General features: G+C 34.8%; 1 long non-coding RNA gene across 1 annotated transcript; it reads left to right on the top strand.

Moving 5' to 3' along the window:
- The first annotated feature begins 3,768 nt into the window (after nt 1-3,768).
- On the top strand, nt 3,769-17,179 carry LOC123655963. The gene is made up of 3 exons (XR_006743475.1): nt 3,769-3,866; nt 9,159-9,165; nt 17,153-17,179. It is a non-coding gene; the product is annotated as an uncharacterized LOC123655963 (long non-coding RNA).
- Nucleotides 17,180-18,736: the final 1,557 nt, after the last annotated feature.

Below are 18,736 nucleotides of genomic sequence, written 5' to 3' on the forward strand. Positions count from 1 at the left end.
CAAATTTTAAATAACATCTACTATTTATAAACGGCATTATTCAGATATCGGTGGTTAGTTTTGTCTAAATGGTTGATAGAGTATATACTATAATGAAGTAATATACACCTGGAAGAGTGGAGTACCAAACATACACGAGAAATACACGTGGTATACGTTTAATATAGAATTCAATAGACTTTTTTCCTTACATTACTTCAATGAACATATCGTGCATTGATGATTAAATAAGCGTCTCAAACATTACTTAACCAAGGTAAGAGGTGCAAGATTACGCAAACTGCGAAATGTTAGGATCAAATTGAGATGTGTATCGAGATGTTTCGTTCAACATTAGAATGCTCAGTGCTCACCATTAGTACGATCTATTATTTATAGTTTTATGCAATTTTTAGTGGCAGCATAAAAATGTATGCACTTATTTGTGAAAACACAATACTTAGGTATCATATAATTTAATACACTTAAAATAAATCACTATATTCATTATTTTTGTTTACAGTAATAAGTAGCTTCTGCGCGCGACTTCGTCCGCGTGGAACAGAGGCGCGCGCAATACCTGATCATTATTTTGCTGCGATGTTATTTTAAAACTGCGATATCTCCTGAGATACTCATTGAAATCAAATTATGTAAAAGGCTATTTTGTTTTAAATTAAATACTTGTAATGAATAACGTATTTATTTAGATAAGGATTAATATCATGTTTATAAAAACATCTTCGCAAATAATGCATTATTTTAGAACAAACTTGGTTTAGCATAGAAAAGGTTATAGTGAGCCAACCTTAAAAGATAGATATATGCTGTCGCGGACTTTTTTTTAGAACTTTTAAAGAGGATCAATTCTGTCATACATGATTTTTGCGAAACTTTAACTGTTTTCACAGCGCACGTAGCGGAAGCTCTCAAAAGGAAAAAAGAACCCCCGATTTTGAAACATTCTTCATTGGTGCTCCGCTCCTTTTGGTCTTAGCGGGATGATATATAGCCTATAACCTTCCTCGATAATGGGCTATCTAACAAAAAAAGAAGGGCATAAATTTAGACAACGCTCTGGTGTAACGGTGCGTGCGCGCACCTAAACATCGGCGATTGCGGGTTAGATTCCCGCTCGAGATGCATTATTTTATTTGTTCAAATATTTATTTCCGGTCTTGGCGTCTGTCTTTAGGGGTTATTTACGTGCATTAACTACGTGAGCTCAGCATGGGGGGAGGGGTCTAAAGCAATCTCACCAAATCTCATTTAAACCGAGGAGGTAAGGTAATCGAAAATCTAACCTCAACTTCAAAAGATAAAATATTGCACGAAAAACTATACAAGCCTCCATGGAAGTAAGAATTTAAAAAAAAGTATAATAATAATAATAATAATTACTCTTTATTGTACACCACAAAGAAATATTACAAAAAACTGATACATGCAAAGAAAGATGTACAAAGGCGGACTTATCGCTAAGAGCGATTTTTTTCCAGACAACCTTTGGTCATAGGACATAGCGTAGAAAAAGAGAAGCGGTAGGGAAGTGTACAAACAGTTGATAAAGAATTGGCATATAGTTAACAAGCACATATATACATAGACATAAATATGTACAAACAAATATATACATATATACTACATATATATATATATATATATATATATATATATATAATAAATAAATATAAATAATAAATAATATAAAATAATATAAAAATAAATTTAGTTAAAAAAATTTTAGCGTCAATATCACGTAAGGTGAAGGGGTCCAAGTAAATCTCATTAAATCTTAATTAAAGGGGGAGAGGGGTCTAAACTGATCGAAAAATAACTCACGTAATTAATGGATGCCCCCTTATCGTCGTGGCTCGGAAAGCACGTTAAACTGTTTGTATTAATAAACTGACAGCGCTCGTTGATCATAATAGGAAATGGGTATACAATAATTGGTATATAATAATTGCGGGTGGTGTATACCGGGTGGTGTATGCGGGGGTTAACTTTAATTAAAAAAAAACGCTTTGACAAACAATAACTGTTGCGCTGACAGTCGCGGGTTTGATTCCCCATTATGGCTAACATATGTATAGACTACACAGGTTTTCACCGTGGTCTGCCCGTTAGTGCTTGTATATTGTGTATGTTTCCCGATCCCCGACACACCAGTAAATTTAGTGCGGCGTTTGTTATATATAATTAGGTATATAATTTTTAAAAGATACCTTATTTTGATTTATCACTAGGTATGTTTACTTATTGTACTTCGGTATTAAGTAGATTAAACGGTTACAATTAATTGTAAATGAGACTTTCCTTTTTGTTCATTTTGTATGGGAAATTCGGGATTTAAACATTGCAACCTAGTTCTCGCGTTTGCCGTTAGATGACTTTGTATCGATAGTATAATAATAATAATAATAATAATAAGATTTATTTATTTTCTCACCACAATATTGCTAACAGGACATTAGATAGGTACATAATAACATGAGCACTAATATTGTGGGAGACTGGTGCCTAAGCTAGGCTCGAGGCCTGTGTTTCAGGACACCAGGTCTCCACCCCTTAAAAAAGTACATTTCAATTCTCATCATACGGGCATTAACAATTTTGTTGTAAACAATATTATATGAGATAGTAACTTTATATATCTAAGGTTAGTATATTTTATGTTATTCGTGGTAAGATATGGGTTAGGTGGTGTGTGTGTGTGTGTGTGTGTGTGTGTGTGTGTGTGTGTTGTGTGGGTGTGGGTGCTAGTATGTTAGAAGTACTCAAGTAAGGGCAGAAAGAATCGCTTCCGTGTCATCATAGTTCAGTTTCTGTAACCAGTCAGTTAATTTCCGTTTACACCTATTTTTAGTGAGGTTGTATATAGGCAGAAATCGATTGATTTTGTTGTACAAAAAGCCACCCAAGCTGCAAAAGAATCGCCTTGAGAACCTTGTGGAAAACTTGCTACACTGTACAGGATTGTACCGCCTTTTGGCGTCTGACACTGACGGGTGATATTCAAGAAGTGTGTGTTGTCTTAGTAGGGTGTCAAGTATAAACAATTGGCGCACCGTTAAGACCTGGCACTCTTTGTATAACAATACAGTGGGGTAACGATACGGTTTAAATAATGATACCTTCAGTATAGCTCTTTGCGCTCTCTCCAGGTCAATCAGTCTGGTTTTCGATGCACCACCCCAGGACGTGATGCAATAAGTTAGCACCGATTGAGCGAGGGCAAAATAGACAGATTTCAATCGGTTAGCATCCCAGACATTTCTTATTGTTTTAAAGACGTATATAAGTTTTCGTAACCTGTTAATAATCGCATCTATATGTTCGTCAAATCTAAGATTATTATCAATCACTACTCCCAAGTATTTTACAGTCTCTTTTTTTTGTAAGCGTGTGCAGTCGCATGTAGCGTTTTGTGGTTCAGAACACGAGTGAACTTGTATGGCGTGAGTAGTAGACTGTGGTACAATGCCTTTAAGGGAGAAAGTGATGTAAGTGGTTTTCGCGCTATTTAAAGTCAATAGGTTTCCTTGTAACCACTTTGAGATAGTATTGAAACCCGACTGAGCATACCTGTATGTTTCGGCCCATGTATCTGCAGTGAATAAGAGAGCAGTGTCGTCGGCAAAGCTGATTATTTTGCAACCAGGGAGGGTGAGCATACTCAGGTCGTTGATGTAAATAAGAAATAGAGTAGGTCCAAGTACGCTACCTTGAGGCGTGCCATAAGTCAATGTACGCTCGCTACTGATGTATTCGTCTATTCTAACTCTCTGGGTACGCTCACTCAAGTAATCTTCAAAAAGGCACAGAGGTACACCTCTAATCCCCAGATTTTCCATTTTCCGGATAAGGAGGGGTACAGAAACCGTGTCAAATGCTTTGGCAATATCCAGGAATATACCCAAGACTTTCCGCCCTCCATCCATCTCTGATACTATAAAGTTGGTAAGTTCATTTACAGCATCAGAAGTGGATCTGCCCGCACGAAAGCCAAACTGCGCAGGTGAGAGAAGATTGTTCTTTTCCAGATAATTAGTAAGCCTGCTATTCATAATCCGCTCCAGTATTTTTGAGAGAGCAGGAAGTACGGCTATTGGCCTATAATTATTAACACAGCCTCGATCCCCATTCTTATAGATCGGGTGTATGATGGCCTTCTTGAACACCTTAGGAAATTTGCCTGTAGAGAGCGCAAGGTTGCAAATGTATGTTAGAGGTGGTACTATAGTGAGTTCGTGTTTTTTTAATAAGTTGCTGGAAATGTTGTCCCAACCCTTTGCACAGTCACTACGGAGTGCCCTCAACAGCCCAGTGACTTCCTCCTCGTCAGTTGGCAACATGACCATTGATTGCGGGTTTATATTCTTTACCAAGGTGTTAAGTGGTACATTCTGTGAGGTTATATTTTTCTCCGCAAGCTGCTTACCAATGTTAGAGAAAAAATCATTAACAAAGTTTATCGAGAGATTCGGTGTGGCTAGTGTATTCAACAAATTAGTAGATGTATTTTCTTTATGTTTGGTTCTGCCTGATATGTTATTTATCACTGACCATAGTTCTTTTGGGTTTCTGTCTGCTTTGATTACTGCTTGTCTATCATATTCTAATTTAGTATTTTTTAATAGCCTATTACAAAAATTTCTGTACCTAGAAAAGGTGATTCGCAAGATCTCATTACTAGGTGCCTTTTTGAGGTTTTTATGTAAGGCGTCCCTGTGTCTGATACATCGAAGTAGACCAGGAGTAATCCATGGTTTTATGGTTACTTTTCGATTTGGTATTTTAACTGTTTTAGAATTTAAATCAATCAAATTTTTAATTAAATTTATCATCGTCTGAGCGGCATCGTGAGGGTTTTGCGTCTTATACACTTCGCTAAAGTCAAGTTTCATCATGTGAGCATCCAATTGTTCATAATTAACACGGACAACAACTTTTTTTGCTATGGTTTTAGTTACTTTTTTAGCAAGATATAATAAGATTGTGTCATGATCAGTTAAAGCAGAATGTGCGACCAAGGTAGAAGCAGGTAGCCCAGTTTTGAGGATAAAATGATCAAGACAAGCATTTTGTCGAGTGGGTAAGTAATGGGCAGGCAGCAGGCCATGTGATGCTAATAGATTTAAGTACTTATATTTGATTGTATCTCGGCATTGTTGGTGAATGTTAATATTTATATCTCCCGTAATTATAATATTTTTATAATGAGCTATATTTGTTAGTATGTCATTTAAGGAAGATAAAAAGTTGGTAATGTCTCTATAGCTCGGAGGTCGGTATATGACTAGCAGTACTGTACTAGAGTCAATTGTTATTTGAAGACAATTAGCATCCATAAAAGTAGGCTCTGTCACCAGTATCGTATTCTATTCTTTATCGTCTAGGCTGTACTGTTTAAATTCCCATACAAAATAATGTCCACGTATAAACACGTTTCTGTGAACAAAACTGGCACTAGGCACTCAGCGCAGCTTACCGCGCGCAATGATCATTCATTTGTCTTATATCATTCAAAATCGTCGTTTTCCGTCATATCACGCACTCGCATATATTCTGATTTAGAAGAAACCTTTGCAGAAAAATGCGACCATTTGGCGTAGTTTTTAAAATCTGACACCTAGGCCGAGCATTCTATTTCTGCCAGAACCCCAAAGAGTTTGTTGCAGTTAATAAATAGTTTTAATATTTCATGCATGTTCCCTAATGTGGAGATATTAAGATTGGTTTTTTTAATACAACTTTTTTTCACGTAGGATATGGTCTATAACACCTACAGAACCCCCCATTTGAAGAAACGTAATTAGGAGTCGATCAAATATACGCGTAGTCATGTCCTTTTCATGCTAGAGGTTGTCTGGAAGAGATCGCTCTTTTAGCGATAAGACCGCCTTTTGTACATGTCTATATTTTCTTTTACGGTGTAAAATTTTTCTCTGATAGTGTACAATAAAGAGTATTTGTATTGTATTGTATTGTATTGTATGTACCTATAATACGACGTTTAATATAATGCCGACCTCATTTATTCTATAAATTATAATATAATATAGAGCCCTATAATTACATCGATAGCATTTACTCAGATTTTGAAGAATTTCACGCGATCATGATTCTGTCTGTAACATCCCACAGCTGGGCAATATGCCTCATTCTCTTGTAGGAGAAGGATTGAAGCTTAATCCGCTACGTTGCTCCACAGCGCGTTTACGAATATATTCCCTACTATGAGAAACGATCACTATATTAAGTATTTATGATAACAACCTGGACTGACAGCTTAACGTGCTCTCCGAGAAATCTTCTTCGATTCCTCTTTGAAGAATTTACTGCTATTTAATAAGTCTGGAATAATAATAAAAATTTGCAAATCAAATTATTACTCGGTAGTTCGTAAACGTTTTGTAGCGTGAAACCCTATTTAATCAGTGACACGAAAAGGTTAAACACATTTAATATTTCTATCTAGGTGTCTATTAGACTGTTTCTATCTAGGTGTCTATTAGACTGTTTTCTACTTTACCTATTTTTCATATTCTCTATTTATTTCTAAACAGCTTATTGCGCATCGGACTTCGGTCTCGTGGAGTAGTAACATAAGGCAAATAATACACTTCTAGGTACTTCCTACCAATAACGACACTCCATACAAGAATTCATAAAAAAAAACTGAAAGTGTAATGTAGGTATCTTACACTTACTCTAACTAACACTCTTGAGTAAGAATTTTTAGACCTATGACGCTAAAGGATGAGCAGCCTCTTCACACGGCGTAACAAAATACAGTCAACCATATACTCACCTTCGCAGCTTCCGCTAGTACCATGGATTATATACACCGTATCTACAGCTGCACACTACTATACTAGCACAGTATTTGCCCCTTGTTAAGACAGCCAGCGGCCGTTTTCTTGTCTTCTTATTTTGTGAACTTGGTATTTGACTTTTCACACGTCTCTGAAGTTAAACTGATTAGTTAAAGTTAAGTTAACTAACAACACACCATGAGATTTACCAATTTTGTTTTGTAGTTAACAATATCTATCTAATATATAAAATTCTCGTGTCGCGGTGTTTGTAGTTAAACTCCTCCGAAACGGCTTGACCGATTCTCATGAAATTATGTGTGAAGGACCCACTAATAAATCCTACCGGGGCCGTTGAGTTTGGGTTTGTAGTGAGTGGGTTTATTTTCTTTATTAGATACAAGAGAGAAAAAGGGTAACATAGTATGTGTTCGTTTATTATGCTACAGCTAATGTACGTTAATAAAAATAATTTGTTAAATTATGCAATTATGTTTAAACCAGACGACAAAATATACAAATTATGCTAATATTATGCCAGTTACTTTAAATTAATATTAAAATTTGTAATATGATGAATACGTGTTTCTCTATTTTTGTAGTATTTAGTTCTGCCTTGTTGCCTATTTATTTCATGCATCACCTAGTCATATACATGTGTATCCTTATTTATTTGTAATGTACTAGCTGATCCCGCAAACTTTGTTTTACCATATATGTTATTAACCCTCCTTAGTCCCACCTCCCCCCTTATAACTTCGGGGTATAAAAAATAAAAAACAAATAGATGTTGGCCGATTCTCAGACCTACCCGATATGCACACAAAATTCCATAAAAATCGGTCCAGCCGTTTCGGAGGAGTATTTTAACTAACATTGTGATACGAGAATTTTATATATAAGACTAGCTGACCCCGCAAACGTTGCTTTGCCATATATGTTATTAACCCTCCTTAGTCCCACCTCCCCCCTTATAACTTCGGGGTATAAAAAATAGATGTTGTTCGACTCTTAGACCAACCCAATACGCACACAAAATTTCATGAGAATCGGTCAAGCCGTTTCGGAGGAGTTTAACTACAAACACCACGACACGAGAATTTTATATATTAGACTAGTAGTCACCCAGTGGTCGAAATTCGACCATAAGTAATTTAAATTATAAGTTTAAACATTATTAAGGTTCTGTTGTCAAAGACTACTTCACTAATAATAAATAAACATACACACTTCTATAATAATAAATAAAAGAGTATATATGCGTGTGTGTTAAATACATGGTAGTGTGTATAATGTTTTTTTATTGATTTAATGTATTTATATGCATAATAAAAAAAAATTAGCATTCTGCACTCCTTCCCTATATAAACTATAAGTGTGCAAAGTTTCATATCCCTCCGTCCGCGTAATTTTCGTAAAAAGGAGTACAAAGTTTTTGCTTGTCGTATTAATATACCTGTTTATAATTCTATACTAGATTAAGAATATGTGTTGCCAATAATGTGCTATGTAGGTACGGCATTAAAGAATATAGCCACCCCCTCTCTTCCCGTCGGTGGCGTAAGAGGCGACTATGGGATAACACAGTTCCACTACCACCTTGGAAATTATAAAGCCGACCGATAGCGGGATAACCATCCAACTGCTGGTTTGGACTTTGGAAATACACAGGCCGAAGACAGAACAGCGTCTTCGGTGCAACAAAGCCAGCTCTGCGGTCACCAACTCGCCTGCCCACCGTTGGGACTACGGGCAACACACATGAGTTCGCGTCATTTTTGGCGCGAGCTTGCGGAGGCCTATGTCCAGCGGTGGATTGCAATAGGCTGAAATGACGATGATGATGATGATGAGATTAATAATATGCGACTAAAAAATCACAAGTGAGACAGGGACAAAAAAAAACAAAAAGACAATAACAGTAATACACAGTAACAGTTTTACATTAACATTATCTTTGACCTTGAAAACTATGAACCTAGTAGAGCAAACATGGCTGTATTTTAAGACTTTTCATTTGTAGTAAACCCATAATTGTAATTTGTGAGAAAACTAAAAATACACGATAAAACCGAAAGTGTGTACCTATAGATATCGTCATATATAAACAGATATCGATATAAATAGTTTCTTTAAATTATCATTTAAATGATCGAAGATTGTAAAATTTTTTTTTAATCATTAGCATATAATAATTTTGCAATAGGTACATTTTGTATTAAGTAGTTAATAAATGATTATTGTTTTTATGGACACCATTTTGGTTAAGTGGTACGAGAAGTCCCCTTGACGCTGTGGTTATGGGGTTGATTTACTCTAATTCTAGAAATTTGTATTTGTACGAATATTTTGTAAAAGAAAGTAGGTACATCATTGTGGGTGTCTCCATAGTTCCGTGGTACGGACTATGGAGACACCCACAATACGGATACGGATAGATCATCTGATAGCGAACGTTACTCAAGATAGGAAAATTATGCATCAACCCGCACTGAAGTACGATGGTGGATTAATAAGGTCATTCTTTTGTTCATTCATTTCCATGGAGAGGCACGTGAGCAGCAGAGTGATGCTTACGGGTTGATACAGTTCAGTATTTATATGAAATCGTAAATAAGTGACAATTTTTACACAAGCGGAAACCTTTAATTGTGCTTAGCAAATGCACTCAGAGCTTCCATTTTGGGCGTGTAGTCACGAATTTAAATCGGGACTACTTATTCGATGATTTTTTGATATAGTTTTTTTAACCAAATTTCAATACTATCTCTACTAATATTATAAATGTGAATGTAAGTTTGTTTGTTACGCTTTCACGCAAAAACTACTTAACCGATCATCATGAAACTTTGTAGGGTGCATTGTTGAACAGTGAACCAACTAGATACTCTGAACCACAGCCATATTGGCAAAACTGCGACGTTGCCACTGTGACCGAGCTTGTTAATACATGCCTCTTGGGCGCCCTTCCACTCTCCCGTAGTTAGCCACTTAGCCAGCGACCGCGGCTTGAGCATGATGTGTAACAGCGGCTTGTTTTCGCCAAAAAAACGTAGTATTTTTACGTAAGTATCTTGATTTTTGTATATTTTGTTATTAATGATAAAAACAAAAGCTGTATAGTGTCAAAATGGTTGTAGTTTTAGTCGTTTATGAACATATAGCGTTGTGACACTTCAGTGTATAAGCTATTTTTTTATTTGTTGAATAGTGTGTGTATTGAACAGTGAACCACATCTGCATGCTTCTCAGTGAACCGGTTCACTGTGTACCTTACGAGCCTGGTTCACTGTTCCTTAATAGTGCCATGTTGAAAATCAATCATATATTTGTTTATTCTAGGATGCCAAGACCAAAAACTAAGGAACGGAAAATAGGAAAGCACACAAAAGAGGACATGATGTCAGCTTTACAAATGGTAACTCCATTAGAATGGCGGCAAAAAATTGTGAAATTCCGTACCTTACATTGGCCGTTATGTGAAAAACAAAAATCACTTGTACATAGTTACGATAATAATAAAGCGTTCACTGAAGAACATGAACAAATATTAGTAAAGCACTACAAGGATTGTGCTCTAATGTTCTACGGTTTAACCGTTAAAGAATGTAGGAAGATGTCTTATGAAATGGCAATGCGTAATGGCATCAAAATGCCAAGCTCGTGGAAAAGATATCAACTGGCAGGTTTGGAATGGTTTCGTAGCTTTAAAAAACGACATCCTGATATTTCAGTGAAGAAACCATAAGCTGTAAGTCTCGCACGAGCTAACTCATTTAATCGTCAAACTGTGGCAATATTTTTTAATAATTTGGAAGATTTACTGAAACGAGAGCCTAGATTCGCGGATGGGACTCGTATATCCAACCTTGACAAAACCGGCACAACCACCGTCCAGAAACCTCACAAAATTGTGCTCCAGCAGGAGCTAAGGTAGGTAAAGTCACAAGTGGAAAAAAGGGCACTCTTGTGCATGCTGTATGGTTAGTGCTACAAGCGACTCGGAAAAACTTTAAAAACTTGATGATGCACGGTGCTCCTCCCGGTAGTTTAGGGCCCGCGAATCCATCAGGTTGGATGACTAGTGACTTATTCGTGGAGGTGATGAAACATTTCATAAAGTGTTCAAGCACGACACCAGAAAATCCATGTCTGCTAATAATGGATAATCATGAGTCACATTTGTCCATTGAGGCTTTAGGTTTGGCGAAACAATTTGGTGTTGTGGTTCTTACGTTTCATCCTCACACTACTACAAACTGTAACTCTTAGATGTGGGTTTGATGGGCCCATTAAAGATCTATTATTATTCTGCACTTGAGTCATGGATGCTACAGAACCCAGGGAAACCAGTTACAATCTACAAGATAGCAAGATCATTGGTCATGCTTATCCCAGATCTATGACAGCACTAAACATATCGGCAGCTTTCGCAAAATGTGGAATTTTCCCCTTTAATAAGGATATATTCTCCGAAGAAGACTTCATGCCAAGTAGCGATAGACAACCCCGTTCCTGTGGTGTCACAAACATTGCTTGATGCTAAAGCTTCTCCAATTCTCGATACGAATAGTAGCAAGAATTAACATAATACGACTCCTCTAGAGACATATGGTTCAAGTTATGGTCCTGTTGTAACCCCTGATCGAGAAAGTCCATCTATACTATCACAAGAACATAGTTATTACCAAAACATGACACCACCAAAGAAACCAAATGAAGCATGTAATAGTGAAAATCATCCACCAAAGTCTGAGCATATCATCATTCCAGTAATGTTCTGTCCACCGCTAAAGGCCGGCTTACGAACTGACAAACGGAAAGGTAGAAAACTAGGCAAAAGCATGATAGCAACGGACACACCAGAAAAGGAAAGAATAACTGAGGAACGTACTGCTGCCATAAATAGAAAAGGTCTGCATAAGAGAAAAGTTCTACAAGATCGTGGAAATGAAATGCTTCCATCGACAAGTAAAATTAGAAAAATACCAAATAAGAGAAACAATAAAAGAAGAGTTATACTAGACGAAGACAGTGAAACGAGTGAAGCAGAAGATATAATTCTTGAAAGTGAAACAGACCTAGAATCGAATGAGGAAGAGGAGCAAATTATAAACAAAGATTTTTCTGTTTTACAGCGTAGGCCAATGATTGACGAATATGTCATTGTATTGCTGCAATCGAAAAACCGGGTTGTTCACTATATTGCGAAGATTGTGGAAGAATGTGGTGATGATGAATATGGCGTTTCGTACTTGAAATTAAAAGATCGTCTTAATAAAACGTTTATATTTCCATTAGAACCTGATATGGCAAATGTGACACTGAGTGATATAAAAATGATTCTCCCTCCTCCTTGTGTGTCTGGTACAAAACGTCTGATTAAATATTCCTTCAACGTGAACTTATCTTTACTAAATAAATATGGCGTGAATATTTAATTTGACGCATTTTGATCTTTTTCTTTTTCGCAGTTCCTTAAGTGGTAGGTACGAGTAGGTGAATGTAAATGAATGGACATTGTTTATCATAATAGGTACTTATCGAAAAGGCTGATTTTTAAATATTCAAAGAGAAAACTTTAATTATATTTAATTAAAATTCAAACTATAAAAATATGTTAATTTTTAGTTCACGTTTAATTATTGATAGTTATGTTGTGTTATTTTTTTGTATTCCGCGGTCCTATAAATGAAGGCTGTTCGTAATGCCATCCAAAAGGCTGTTTGTTAATAATCTAAAAAGGTTTATTTGATAATTGAAAGTATTTTTTTTTTTTAATTTAAGAAACAATTTATTGTTGGTATTTTTTCAATTCAGTTTATTATCAAAAATCGCGTGATTTCTTTTCACATATAAGCATTTTTACTGGTAATGAAATTTGGTTCACTGTTGAAATGCAGGTGGTTCAGTGTAAACAACCCATAGTACACAGTGAGCCAAATTTAATTTTTTTTAAACCTTCTATAAGGGTTTTAGTTTGTTTCTCTGGCTTTCGGTAACTTAAAACTGAGAAACCTTATGAAATCACTTAACGATGTCACCAAGACCAAAATTTTAGCTTTGTTTTCTAGCAAGTTATACGACTTAGAAAAAGGGGTGGTTCACTGTTCAACAACGCACCCTACACATATTCTTGGAGGTATGAGAAGTAACATAGGATACTTGTTATATAAAAAAATTAATTCGAGCGAAGCCGCGGGTTAAAACTAGTAGAGTATAAAGTATTTTGAAAATAAAAGAAAAAGCGGTTCAAAAACGTAATGGTTCGTATTTTAAATCGTAGATATTTATTATACCTACTTATTAAAGTAGGTCTAGGAAGAAATAGGTAAATATTAAATACTCCGTAGGAATTTATTACCTATTTTAGTCTATTACTTAAAAATATCACAAAATATCATTAATTGCTTTATAACGCACATAGGCATTGGATATTAGCACCTGCACAACATAAAGAATCTACGTTTATTTTACGGATTCAAATAAATAATGTATCTACCTAAATATTCATTTTTAAGCCTACATATAAGTTCGTGATAATTTTAAGGTAATTATTTAAACTAAAATATAATTACTAAAATAGTAATAAATTTTATTTGCTCATATAATTATAAAAGTCGGTGCGATTTGCGTATCATTAAAAAACCAAAATGCCGACTGAACCTTGAACGTAGAGATCCAGTTGTTTTTGATCTTAAGTTATAATTACTGTTTACTTGACTTTTGTGACCTTTCTGCATTCAAAGTATTAAAATAATTAATCATCACCATTCGCTTATAACGAAATCTGATATCGTCAAAATTATATAAATTTGGAAATAATAGTATCTAATTCTTGTGTTTTAAAATAACATTTTATTTCACAAATTATGCATTTCGTAAGATGAACACACGTTTACAGTTGTAAACGCTTTGCAACTAATTATAAACTATTTCAATGTAGACTGTTATTCGTAGGTATATTAGGTGCAGACATGCATGAGAAAAATCATATTAAGCATTATTATTAGAGTAACGTTCCAGCACAACGTTACAATAGTCTAAACTAAAAAGTTTATAATTGGAATATTATAAACAAAAAAAAAATGTTGAATAAATTGTTTAATTTAGTACCATTTACTGTTAACTGAGATATTAATAACATAAAAACTATAATTACAAATTATAAGTGTCTTTTGTTTAATTTCTCAATTCCTAACATTCAAAGAAATATAGGTACATAATTTAGTGAGTGGCATGTGCGTACTTATACTATGAGAACGTGATCTAGTAAAATCTGACGGCAATTACTTCATCACGCACTGCAGTGCAATGTTCGTATTTGAGCACAATGTTCGTATATTCACACTGGGATGTAAGACTTAATTATGCGATCTTAGACGTAAAAGAATAATGCCTGAATTGAGAAATATGACTGTTATAATTTTTGTGCTTTGGCAAATCAATTCAACAAAGAGGATTACCTATATCCTTAATTCTTTATTAATCTTTCACATGAACATGGAATAAGCAATTATCACAACTGTTGCTTTTCACTATTACCTCATTCCCTTCTTATACTTTTTGAGTCACTTACTTAGTTATTTTACTATCAAATGTACACTATATTTACAGAAGCATTACATATTATATTATATATTTGCATAAGTTTTTATTTATTAGCTTTCTAAGGTGGACTTTTTAAAGATAACCAACCAAAATTTATTTATTTATTGCCATAAATATACTATCATTACAGGCTTATTACCTAATGCGATAGTACATATTATACTAAAATATTGTAACCAAAAAAATTAATAAATATCTTTAACATTCACATAAGGCCGTCTGTTCCTAAGGTAATATATAAATATCAAACTTAATCACAACCAGACTTGGGCGGGAATCGAATCCGCAATCCCCGGAGCAGAAAGCAGGGTCACTGCAAACTGCGCTAGCGAGCTAGTCAAATTTATATTATGGAAAAATACTGTCATTACTAGCCGTCAGCTGTCGTTTCTAAATACTCATTGTCAGTTACTTTGCGTAATTGTAGCGTCATTCCAACCGGCTGAACCATCTACGCTATTTTTGCTAAGACTTTTGATTCATCTTTACTTCGAAACTCTCTTATTAGTCGCAGGATGAAAATAATCATATTTTATTTTTTTATTAATACTTTATTGCACAATACATTAAAGAATTGTGCAAAAGACAGACTTAATGCTAAAAGCATCCTGTATCAGTCAACCTTAGGACGTACAAGCAGACGTTTGTAGGTGTGCAAAAACGAGTATTAGTAAAATTCAGATAAAGAAGAAAAGAGGGAGGAAATATAAAGTAAAGTTAATGGCTTAGTATATATATCAGCAAATAAGTCATATATATATATATATATATATATATATATATATATATATATATAACGAGCTACTAATTTTTATGGCATATATATATATATACTTGTATACATATACATGTAAATACATACATAAATACATACATGCATACATACATACCTACATTCATAATACTTAATAAGCTGACGACAATAATAATCAAAACACAATTACAGTGTTTATTGAGTTCACCAATTTAGGTTAAATTTTGGCTAAGAAGAACCCCTTAACTTGCTTCTTAAATGAGTCATGTGAATTAGCTTTACGGATAGGCTCAGGTAACGTATTCCAGAGACGAACAGCAGAAACAGCAAATGAATCAGACAAAAACCCAGACCGATGAATAGGAGTAGAAGGAGATCGATTATTTGAAGAGTGGAGCATCATATCTATACAATTATAATTAAATTTATATTGACGCTGAAATGATGACTTCAAACAATCAGTAGGATAGGGTATTAGGTAATAGTGAATACTTACAGGAGACCTGCAATAAAATAAAACCAAACCAAGCTAGCAGCCGTTTATCGTTTAATGTGTAAAAAATCGTAAATTATGTATTTAATCTTTCTTCTGTTCTCATCATCATCATCATCATACATACACAACTTTAAACTATATATATACTATCAGTAATCAAGAGGATTGTAAAAAAATTGCAAGGACATTTAGATATAGTAGTCGCTTGAAGTGATGGCAATGGCTTACAGTTTAATACCTCTTAAGTGTGTAACGATAACATTCTCGCGAACACACCATCCATTAATTAACAATCACAGGATTTCAGAAGTTCGAATGATGAGAGTGAGTGAACATAGAGATTAGGGGGTTCAACTCACTTTAAGACTATCTTTTAAGGAACATATCGAATAATTATGCAAGAAGGCGTATCGTAATTTAGGTTTCATTTTGCGCAGAGTAAACGTAAGGGCAGTTATAGCATTGTATAATACGTTAGTGAGGAGCCACCTAGAATGCAACAAAGGCGTATGGGCACCGCATGAGATCAAGTACAACCTCATGCTGGAACGGATACAAAATAAATTTACTAAATATTTGTACCTTAAACAGTATGGAGTGTACTCGTTCTACCCGTTGAAGTATCCGACATTGTTCATCCTGGGTATAGTGGAATATAACGAACTTTAGTTAGAAAACAATTGGCCCTAGCTGTTTATATGTTTCATCTAATTAGGGGCAAGCTAAATAACCCAGAATTGCTCGGAAGGTATCCTTCAATGTGCCGGAACGCTACGTGGAGAGGAGGCGGCGGCCGCAGCTGCTAGCGGAGCCCAGCGCGCAAAAACTTGCTGCGGGAGGCGCCGGTCACTCACGCCATACGCCTTCTGAATCAGTTGTCAGATCAGGTGGACATATTCTGTTGTCATCTGAATGAATTCACAAGAGCTGCTTTATTTATTATATGTTATGGTTAGTGGTTGTTTGGTTACAATAATTTTAGTATTATATGTACTATCGCATTAGGTAATAAGCCTGTAATGGTAGTATATTTATGGCAATAAATAAATAAAATAAACTAAAACTATTTATTATAGGTATTGTTATGCTTAAGAGATTTCAACGTACAAAAAAACCCACCAACTTATTTAAAAAAGCTGATATTTTGACGTGAGAATTTTCGATTGAAAATTAGGGCGTGTTTCGATATTGAGGTCAAAATAAAAATTACAGTGTAATTGGGACATAATAATTGTGTTTGCTCGCAAACGACAATCACATCGCCAAGTAATAACGTAGGTAGACGAAAAAATAGTCAAGTAAATACTCGTTATCAAAGATTACTCCAAAAGTTGTAATCAGTACTCGATGAAATTTAACATTAATTTTCGATTAAGTTAGAAATCATCAAAATCGGTACACCCAGTAAAAAGTTATGCGGTATAATACGACGTAGGTCAACGAAAAAATTGTCAAGTAAAAACGCATTATTAGATATAACTCGAAAAATAGTTGTTAGATCTCAAATAAATTTAAATGGAACCAAATGACACGCACCACCTTTCGGTTAAATTTTTTTTATCGAAACCGGTCCACCCAGTCAAAAGTTCTGAACATACATTAAAAAAAAAAACAATCAAATTGAGAATCTCCTCCTTTTTTGGAAGTCGGTTAAAAAGGTAAGTTTTCACCAAATTTCGTAAAAAAACTGTAAAGGATAAAAATAAACTTGCTTTTTTGAATTTTTCAAATTAATTTTGAGGTTATGTGAAAAAGTGTAAGTACAAAAGTTGTAGACATTTTTATTACCTACCTATAACTTTGCCATTTAACTTTTTTCCATAGGACTTGTAGTTTACAGCCGTAAATCGAGATAAACCGTTTTTTACCCTTACCCGCCCTACCAATTTTCAACCTTAGAGCGCCCGTAATTTATTTTTCCTTTCATTTTCGTTGTATTCTCTTCCTTTTGCAATGAGTTTCATCCTACTATACATTTTTTTTATTTTTTACCATTTCAAAGGCAAAAAGCACTGGTCTAATTTGTCACGTTATGCATTATAAAATATGTTGTAGCAATAAAATGTATGATGAGCGCAAATCAAAATTAGATTGTTCAATAAAAGCAATCTGAGTGTAGTGTACTTGGGCGATACTTTTAAATTTTAAACCTATTTATGGTTTCCTCCCAATCGAAACTTCGAGTGAAACGCACTGGGATTTATATTATGAACTAGCTGCTGCCCGCGACCTCGTCTGCGTGAACGCTATACAGCATCAACAATACCTACGATTATACCTTTTAAAATAACATTCATTTACCTGTTTCTGTACAGAAAAATCTCATAGATGGCGCTGCTTTAAAATTGTCTTGTCTACTTATATTCATTTAATTATGTTTATTGGCTTAGTTACTTATATTGCGTAATTTTTATAGTGTGAAGCTAGCTTATATAGCATGGTTATTAACATAATAACAACAACATTAAAATATGCGTCGTTAGATTACACGTTGTTACAGAATGCGTTGAGGAAATAAAGGTTCACTGCTCGTTCCCGGTAGGCATGATATTATGTAGCCTATATGTTGACCCGACTTCTTAATAATATTCGTGCCAAATTTGAAGTAAATCCATGCGGTACTTTTTAAGTTTATCCCGGACATACATACAGACAAATAGACAAACAGACAAACGGACAAACAGACAAAAATTCTAAAAACTATATTTTTGGCTTCGGTATTGATTGTAGATCACACCCCAAGTATTCTTTTAAAAAAATATTCAGTGACCAGTTTTGACTTTCCTACCATTTTATTATATGTATATAGATACTCGCGACTGTCAGCTGCGACTGCGTGGGGCAGTGGCAGCCACCCACGCATGGAGAAAAAATAAGTTTTTAAGTCATTTCCTCCCAGTTAAAAATTTATTAAAATCTAATATCTTGAAGGAAAAATAAAGTCAACTGACCATAACATTGTGGATTATACGTCAGCTGGCTGCTTGAACATGGAAAAAAATATTTTCAATGATTTCCTCTCAACAAAAATTTACCTGGTGATAGTTTGGAAATGACTAAAAGTACTTAGTATTT

This window comes from Melitaea cinxia, chromosome 8, assembly GCF_905220565.1.
Source record: "Melitaea cinxia chromosome 8, ilMelCinx1.1, whole genome shotgun sequence".
In the NCBI taxonomy this organism is placed as follows: domain Eukaryota; kingdom Metazoa; phylum Arthropoda; class Insecta; order Lepidoptera; family Nymphalidae; genus Melitaea; species Melitaea cinxia.